The sequence below is a fragment of the Bubalus bubalis genome, chromosome 8 (assembly GCF_019923935.1).
Source record: "Bubalus bubalis isolate 160015118507 breed Murrah chromosome 8, NDDB_SH_1, whole genome shotgun sequence".
NCBI lineage: Eukaryota > Metazoa > Chordata > Mammalia > Artiodactyla > Bovidae > Bubalus > Bubalus bubalis.
In genome coordinates, this window is record NC_059164.1 from 91,926,030 (window position 1) to 91,933,472 (window position 7,443).

Consider the following 7,443-nt stretch of genomic DNA (forward strand, 5'->3'; position numbering starts at 1 on the left):
GTCATGTCTGACTCTTTGTGACCCTATGGACTGTAGCCCACCAGGCTCCTCTGCCCATAGCAGTTCTCAGGCAAGAATACTGGAGTGGGTTGACATTTCCTCCTTCAGGGGGTATTCCCCGACCTAGGGATCAAAACTGCATCTCCTGCATCTCCTTGCATTGGCAGGCAGATTCTTTGTCACTGAGTCACCTGGGAAGCCCCACAGAGGCTCAACCACTGGACCACCAGGAAAGTCCCCAAACTATTTGGGGGGATTTTCAAACGTAGACAGCATAGTGTAATAAGCCTTGGCATATCCATCATCCAGCTCCAGCCATTATCAAAATATAGCCAATTTTGTTTCATCTGTATCCCTTCCACTTCCCTCCTATTATTTTGAAGCAAATCTCAGACATCCCATCATTTTATGTGTAAACATTTTGGCAATGTAGTGATTTTGACATATGGAAAATTTCAATGTTTCAGTAAATCAAATCAAATCAGAAGACAATAGTCTTTGTGAAATCCCAGCATGATTTCTTGAACAGCATATCATTTCCCCCACTGACTTGAAATGCCAGTTGGGTTTTCTGTTCTCTTCCTTTGATCTGTCTGCTTAATCTGACACCAATACTTGACTGCTGCAGTTACTATAGGTTTAAAATATATTTGTTCATATTTGATATGACAAGCATCAGGGGATGCTCTAATTTAGTCTTTTTTTTTCCTCCCCCAAATTTTCTTAAGTATTTCTTCACATTTATTCATCCAGATTAATGTCAGATTTATTTTATCAACTTCAACTCAAAAACTCAATTGAGATTTTGATTGCAGTTATGGGAAATATATGGTGAATTTGAAAAAGATTGACATTTATACAATATCAAGTCTTCTTATCTTAAAACCAAATATGGCCCTCTATTTATTCGAATTGTTCAGTAAAGTGTGAAAGCTTTTCTTTATGAGGTCCTGCACTTTTCCTGTTAACATTCTTTCCCTATATTTTGTATTTCAGTTGCTATTATGAATGCAACTCCTTTCCCATTGTAATTTCCATAACATCTTACAGAAAACCCAAAAGAACTTTTTGGCCAACCCAATATATTCTAACTGACTGTTATCATTATATAGGAAATCTAATAGTTTTTCTGTATTTCTTTTGTAACTACCTGCCTTTAATCAACTTATTAATTATGATAATCTTCACTTGATCCTTGGATTTTCTATGGAGTTCATCAGGTTCTTGATTCTCCCTTTCCAATAATTATATCACTTTTTCTTTTTATTTTATAATGACATTGACTAGAACTTTCTCCCATGCAATCTTTCATGATAGCTCAAATCAAGGACGTCTTTGTGCAGTTATAGGGTAGTATTTTATCGCTAAGCATGACACTCGCTCCTGATTTAGATTTGTTCTTTATCCTTCTTTGGAATTATCACTCTATTCCCAGTGTACTAAGGGTTGTTTTTTTTAATATATATTATATTTTATCAAATGCTTTTTGGGCATCTATCAAATGGTCATATGATTTTTCTCCTTTAATCTCTGTTCCTGAGATAAATTGCACTGATAGATTTTTAAGACTGACAATCTTTGAACTCCTGGAATAAACTTCTCTTTGTCATTTATAATACTATATTTATTACTCTTCTGCTGGACTCTATTGTGATATTTTATTTTTCCCATTAATGTTGGTATATGACACTAAAAATTACTCTTTCAAAAAACTTAGCTGAGGAATAGAGAGGCAAACATAGAGAAAGGACATGGGAATGGGAGCGGGGGGCTTAGAGTAGCACTCGCACATATACACAACCACGTGCAAAATAAAAGCTAGTGGGAAGCTGTGGTGTAGCACAGAGAGCTCAGCTCAGTGCTCTGTGATGACCTAGAGGGGTGGGATGGCAGGGGGTGGGGGTTGGGAGGGAGGCTCAGGAGGGAAGAGATTGTGTATGCATATAGCTGTTCACTTTATTGTACAGCAGAAAGTGATGCAACATTGTAAAGCAATTATTTTTGTCGTCGTTGCCGTTCAGTTGCCCAGTCATGTCCAACTCTTTGCAACCCTGTGGACTGCAGCACACCAGGCCTCCCTGTCCCTCACCATCTCCCAAAATTTGCCCAAGTTCATGTCCATTGCATCAGTGTTGCCATCCAGTCATCTCAACTTCTGACACCCTCTTCTCCTTCTGCCCTCAATCTTTCCCAACATCAGGGACTTTTCCAAACAATTATACTTCAATTAAAAAAAAAAAAGCTTAGCTGAGAAGGGCAGGAAAGAGGAACCAAAGCTGTAGAGACTCAAAATTAAGGATACGTATGTTTTGAGCATATCAATAAGTTTGGGGGGGGGACATGGTCAGGAGAGAGGAAACCTTTGAAGACGTAAGAGGAAGAGGACGTGACTGATGGGACAGGAGCCTGTGGAGGGGGCAGACAGTGGGACCAGATATCAGGGGCTGGGTGGCTGCGAGCAGGAGAAGGGGTCATGGAAGAGAGGCCACAGCAGTTGAGGCCAGTCACAGTTGGAGGCCTCGGTTGTCATGGAGCCAAGGAGGCATGGTTTTCCTCCCAGGTTGGTGGGTGAGGGCTGGAGGCACACTGGGAAGCTAAAAGAGCGGCTGAGAGAAATGGGGCAAATCAAGATCGTCATGCATGCCAGGGCCTCACTGAGGTCAGAGACCTGGACTCTGGGGGGCTTCAATTTGCAAGGTGATGCAATTATTTTTTCCTAGGACACTATGGGAGTGGAAAGGGACTCTGGGGCCAGTGGGGTGTCAGTGGAGGGAAGGCGGTTTCCAATGGGTTGTTGAGTGTGGAAGGCAGGTGGCAGGGCCATGGAGGTAGCAGGTCCCACACGTTGACAATGGGGATCATAAGACCTGGAAGGACACACACGACATGCAGACCTCTCCTCGAGATGGCTAGCACAGGTTGTCTTTTTCAAAATTTCCACCTCAAGGCAAAATTTTCCATTTCTGCCCTGTCACAAAACAAGCAGAATGCACCATGGCTTAAGCCAGATGAGTTATGTAACTGATTTCATGCCCTGCCACATTTCTGACAGTTACAAAAAGTCTGTACTGTTGGGACATTGTGTTGGGACCATGTGGGGCAAAAGCTGAGCAGGGGAGGGGTTCAGGTGGCCTGGCCGGCCCAGCCCTGCTGCTCTGATCCCCTGGGAGAAAGCGGTCTGGTGGGGACAGGGCAGCTAGGAGCTGGCCAAGGGTGTGAGTGCCTGAGGGGAGCTAGAGGTAAGACCTGGAGAGCAGGCAGCACAAGGCCCCCGAGGCTGGCCTGGTGAATGGGCCTCCTGCTTGGATCTTGAGGTCACGCTCAGATGATGCTGGGGCTTGGGAGACAGTGAGCGAAACAGAGTGTCCAGGGAGTTGGGAGGTGAGAGCGTGGCTGGAAGGCAGGCCCTGAAGAAGAGAAGCAGGAATGTTTGGAAAGTTGCGGTGGGGAGTGAGGCAGCCATGGAGCCTGGGGAGCCCAGAGAGGGGTATGATCCACTGGAGACCATCCCTCATCCCCACCCCACCCACCCAGCTAATAAGCAGTAGGGCTGAGATATACACCCAGGTCTGTGACTCCCTGAGGGAGGCATCCTTCTGGAGTGACCTGTAGACACCGCTGTCCCCATGCCACAAGACCCGGTCAGAGCTCGCCCTCCCTCCTGAAGGTGGCCACTGGGTGGCTAGGTTAAAAGTCTTCAACCCTGAATGTGCCCATGCAGCCAGGGCGCACAATGATGGAGTGCCCTTCTAGGACCCAGGGGCTCTCTCTCCATATGGGAGTGGCTCAGCCATCTCCCCTGCCTGGAGGGTTCTTTGAGGGTTGCCCCCTCCCAGATGACAGAGGATGTAGTGAGTGTGGGATTTGGCTCTGGATGGAAATACTTCTGACTTCTGGCTCTGGGTCCTTGGGCAAGTGGCCATCTAAGCTTCAGACTTCTTGGGCTTCCCTGGTGACTCAGACGGTAAAGAATCTGCCTACAATGCAGAAGACGCGGGTTCGATCCCTGGGTCGGGAAAATCCCCTGGAGAAGGAAATGGCAACTCACTCCAGTATTCTTGCTGGCATAGTCCCATGGACAGAGGAGCCTGGTGGGCTGCAGTCCATGGGGCCTCAAAGAGTCAGACACAACTGAGCAACTAACACTTTCACTTTTTGCCTGAGAAGAGTGGGTGCAGGACTTAACCTAGAACGCATACTTCCCTTGTCAGTTGCTGTTATGATGAAAGAAGAGAATCCACATGTTACCGGTTGAATAGGTTCTCCCAGGAACTGACTCTTTGAGGGTGAGTAGCAGACGGGAGGTTTATTAGGGAGCACTCTCAGGACCCCACCAGGGAGGGGAGGAACCCCTCAGAACCGAGTCAGTTAACCCGTGTGGTTTGCCTTGGGAAGGAGAGGGGCCTGGGCAAGGTGACCCTCCTCAATCAAGGAGAATTCCAGAAGAGGGATGTGAGCTCTTAGGATGGCGGCACTCCCCACAGCTGGGAGAATAAGTCCATCAGCTATGAAGCCAGTCCTGGGCTCAGCCCCTGTGTGGATCAATTGATCTGAGGGAACCATGAACCCCCTAATATCGTGAAAAAGTGGGCATCCCTTCTAAGGCGAATCTTTTTATCAGCTCCCCAAAGGGGTCTCTAAACCTGGTTTTTAAGGAATGATTATCTTAGGGTCACGTTCTAAATGGAGAAGAGGATTTCCTTGACCATCCCACTCTGCACTCTGCCCCTCCCCGCCTGGTCATGTCTGGGAAGTGCCCTCTGGAATCCCTTTCCCTCAGTCCTCTCCTCTAATCCAGTAACCACCACGCCAGTCCAAGTGCTAGCCTACAGAGGGAGTGGACTTTGGTGTTGAACATCCAGATTTAAACACTTCCCCTGCCACTCACCCTGTGTGTGGCCTTGAGCTAGTTTCTTGACCTCTGTGAGTCTTAGTTTCCTCACCTGGGACGTAGGAATAATTGTACTTATGTAATGGTTACATTCTAGAGGTGGACTCTAGAATGCAGAGCTGGTTTAGGGAAGTGCTCAGCTGCACAGTGCATAGAACAGGGTAGGTGATTCGTAACAAAAATCATTTTCCAGGGTTCAATCACACTTTCTTGTCTATCACACTTTTTTGTCTGCCTCTCCTAGCATAACCGATGGATGCCTCAAAACCAGGGGGGTTCAAATAGTAGCTGGATGTCACAGTCCCCACTTTGGGGCTGGAGCTCCTGCAGGCACTCTTGCTCCTGAGAAAATGCTTGATCAGCAGGAGCCCCAAGTTATATTTGAGGAGCCCTTGAGCATTCACAAAGGGCATTCCCACCCTGCTCTCACAGCCGTGCTGGGCAGTGGACAGAGCAGCAATGACGTCTGAGTTTCCCAGGGGTGGAAGGCCTTCCTCAAGGCAAACCCAACTCCCCAAGGTCACAGAGCTAGCGAGCAGCCAAGCTCGCTTCCTCCCTGGATTGGTTATGAGGAAGGTGTTGGCGCCAGACTCACTGCCTGGGTTCCGATCCCGGTGGACTCTGCCCCTTGCTGGCTGTGGCACCCTGGGGATTTTCTTCACCTGTAACAATAGAGAAAACAATATCTCTTCTCTCACAGGAAGACGTGGGGACAAACGTCGTGTCTGGAGCAGCGCCTACTCTTGTCTAAGTGTGAGCTGCTTGTGGAAAGGTCACGGTTTGCACCACACTTTCTGGCTTCCCTCATAGCTCAGTTGGTAAAGAATCCACCAGCAATGCAGGAGACCCCAGTTTGATTCCTGGGTGGGAAAAATTCACTGGAGAAGGGATAGGCTACCGACTCCAGTATTCTTGGGCTTCCCTTGTAGCACAGCTGGTAAAGAATCCGCCTGCAATGCGGGAGACCCTGGTTGGATCCCTGGGTTGGGAAGTTCCCCTAGAGCAGGGAAAGGCTTACCCACTCCAGTTTTCTGGCCTGGAGAATTTCGTGGACTGTATAGTCCATGGGGTCTCAATGAGTAGGACACGACTGATCGACTTTCACTTCTGGGATCGGAGCTCCGTCACCCTCCTTTCTCACCACTCACCGTATTCTCTGGTTCTCCTCAACACGTGTTGGTATTTTCAAGGGACTCCACCTGAGGCCTCGGCCCCACACCTGCTCGACTCTTTCAAAAACCTTTCTTTTTCTTCTGTCGTCAATCATTTCCCTTAAGCCACCTGCCTCTTCCCCATGACTATAAACAGCAACAGCTCCCCTTGCCTCCTCAGCTGCTGCCCTCTCTTGCTTCCTTCCCCTTGAACTGTAAACTTCTAAAAAATATATAAAATATCTCGGGCTGTTGCCTTCCCCACGCACTTCTCAAGTACTGACCCTGGGCTCTGCTGCTGCTGCTGCTGCTAAGTCGCTTCAGTCGTGTCCGACTCTGTGCGACCCCAGAGACGGCAGCCCACCAGGCTCCCCCGTCCCTGGGATTCTCCAAGCAAGAACACGAGTGGATTGCCATTTCCTTTCTCCGACCGTGGGCTCTGCCAGGTTTATTTCCTGGAAGCGGCTCTCTGAGGTCAGTGGCTGCTGAGAGGGCGGCCTGGCCCTGCTGAGGCTCTTGCTTTCCTCCCCTTCCCTTCCTCCCTCCCCTCGCACTCACTCAGCCCAGGTCATTTTTCCAGACTGACTCCCAGATCACCAGCCTTCTCCAGCTCTCTGGGGCCTGCCCAGCCCCCTCTTCCCCCTCAGCCTCAAGTCAGGGCACTGCTCTTAGATCTGTAGTTTCTTAGATCTGTGGGTGGATGTTTTTTCACCAAATGAGGGAGATTTTCAGCTTTTATTCCTGAAAAATATTCCTTTCTGCTCAATTCTCTCTCTCTCTCCTTTTTCCTTCTGACTCTTTTTATGTTAAATTACCTGATATCGTCCCATGGGTCAGTGAGTCTTTTGACTTTTTAAAAATCCATTTTTAAGCTCCTTTCTAAAATCATGTTTCTCTGTGGTCTTCAGGTGGGATAATTTCTATTGATCTATTTTCAAGTTCAATGACCCTTTCTTCTGCCGACTCCAATCTGATGTTTTAAGTTTATTCAGTGAATTTTTTATTTTAGATCTTGTAGCTTTGAGTTCTGAAATTTCCATTTGGATCTCTTTTATAGTTTCTATTTTCTGCTGAAATGTCTACATCTGTTCACTCATTATGAATATCTTTTCTTTTTAAACGCCTAAACATGTTTATGGTAGTTATTTACAATTTTCTATCTCCTAATTCCAACATCTCTGTTATTTGGGGACCTGCTTATATTGGATCTATTTTTCTTAATTATGGGTCTCCTTTTCCTGTTTCTTCTCATGTCCAAAATGTTTTCTTACTGTATCATTGGCCATTATGGATGAGGCATTGCGGGGCATCTAGTTCACGTTTCCTTCCTTTAATGGGTGTTGATTTGGTTCTGGTAGCTCTTGATCCTTGCAGGCTAGTGTTTTTTGCTTTTTTCTTCAC

General features: G+C 47.2%; 1 long non-coding RNA gene across 2 annotated transcripts; it reads right to left on the bottom strand.

The window, feature by feature from the left end:
* Positions 1 to 2,248: 2,248 nt before the first annotated feature.
* LOC123334789 lies at positions 2,249 to 6,109 on the bottom strand. 2 transcript variants are annotated; one of them, XR_006552915.2, is made up of 4 exons: positions 6,040 to 6,109; positions 5,487 to 5,553; positions 3,247 to 3,407; positions 2,249 to 2,968 (listed from the first exon to the last, which is right to left on the bottom strand). It is a non-coding gene; the product is annotated as an uncharacterized LOC123334789 (long non-coding RNA). The 2 variants fall into 2 exon arrangements; XR_006552916.2 differs by having other exon boundaries at positions 5,910 to 6,042.
* Positions 6,110 to 7,443: the final 1,334 nt, after the last annotated feature.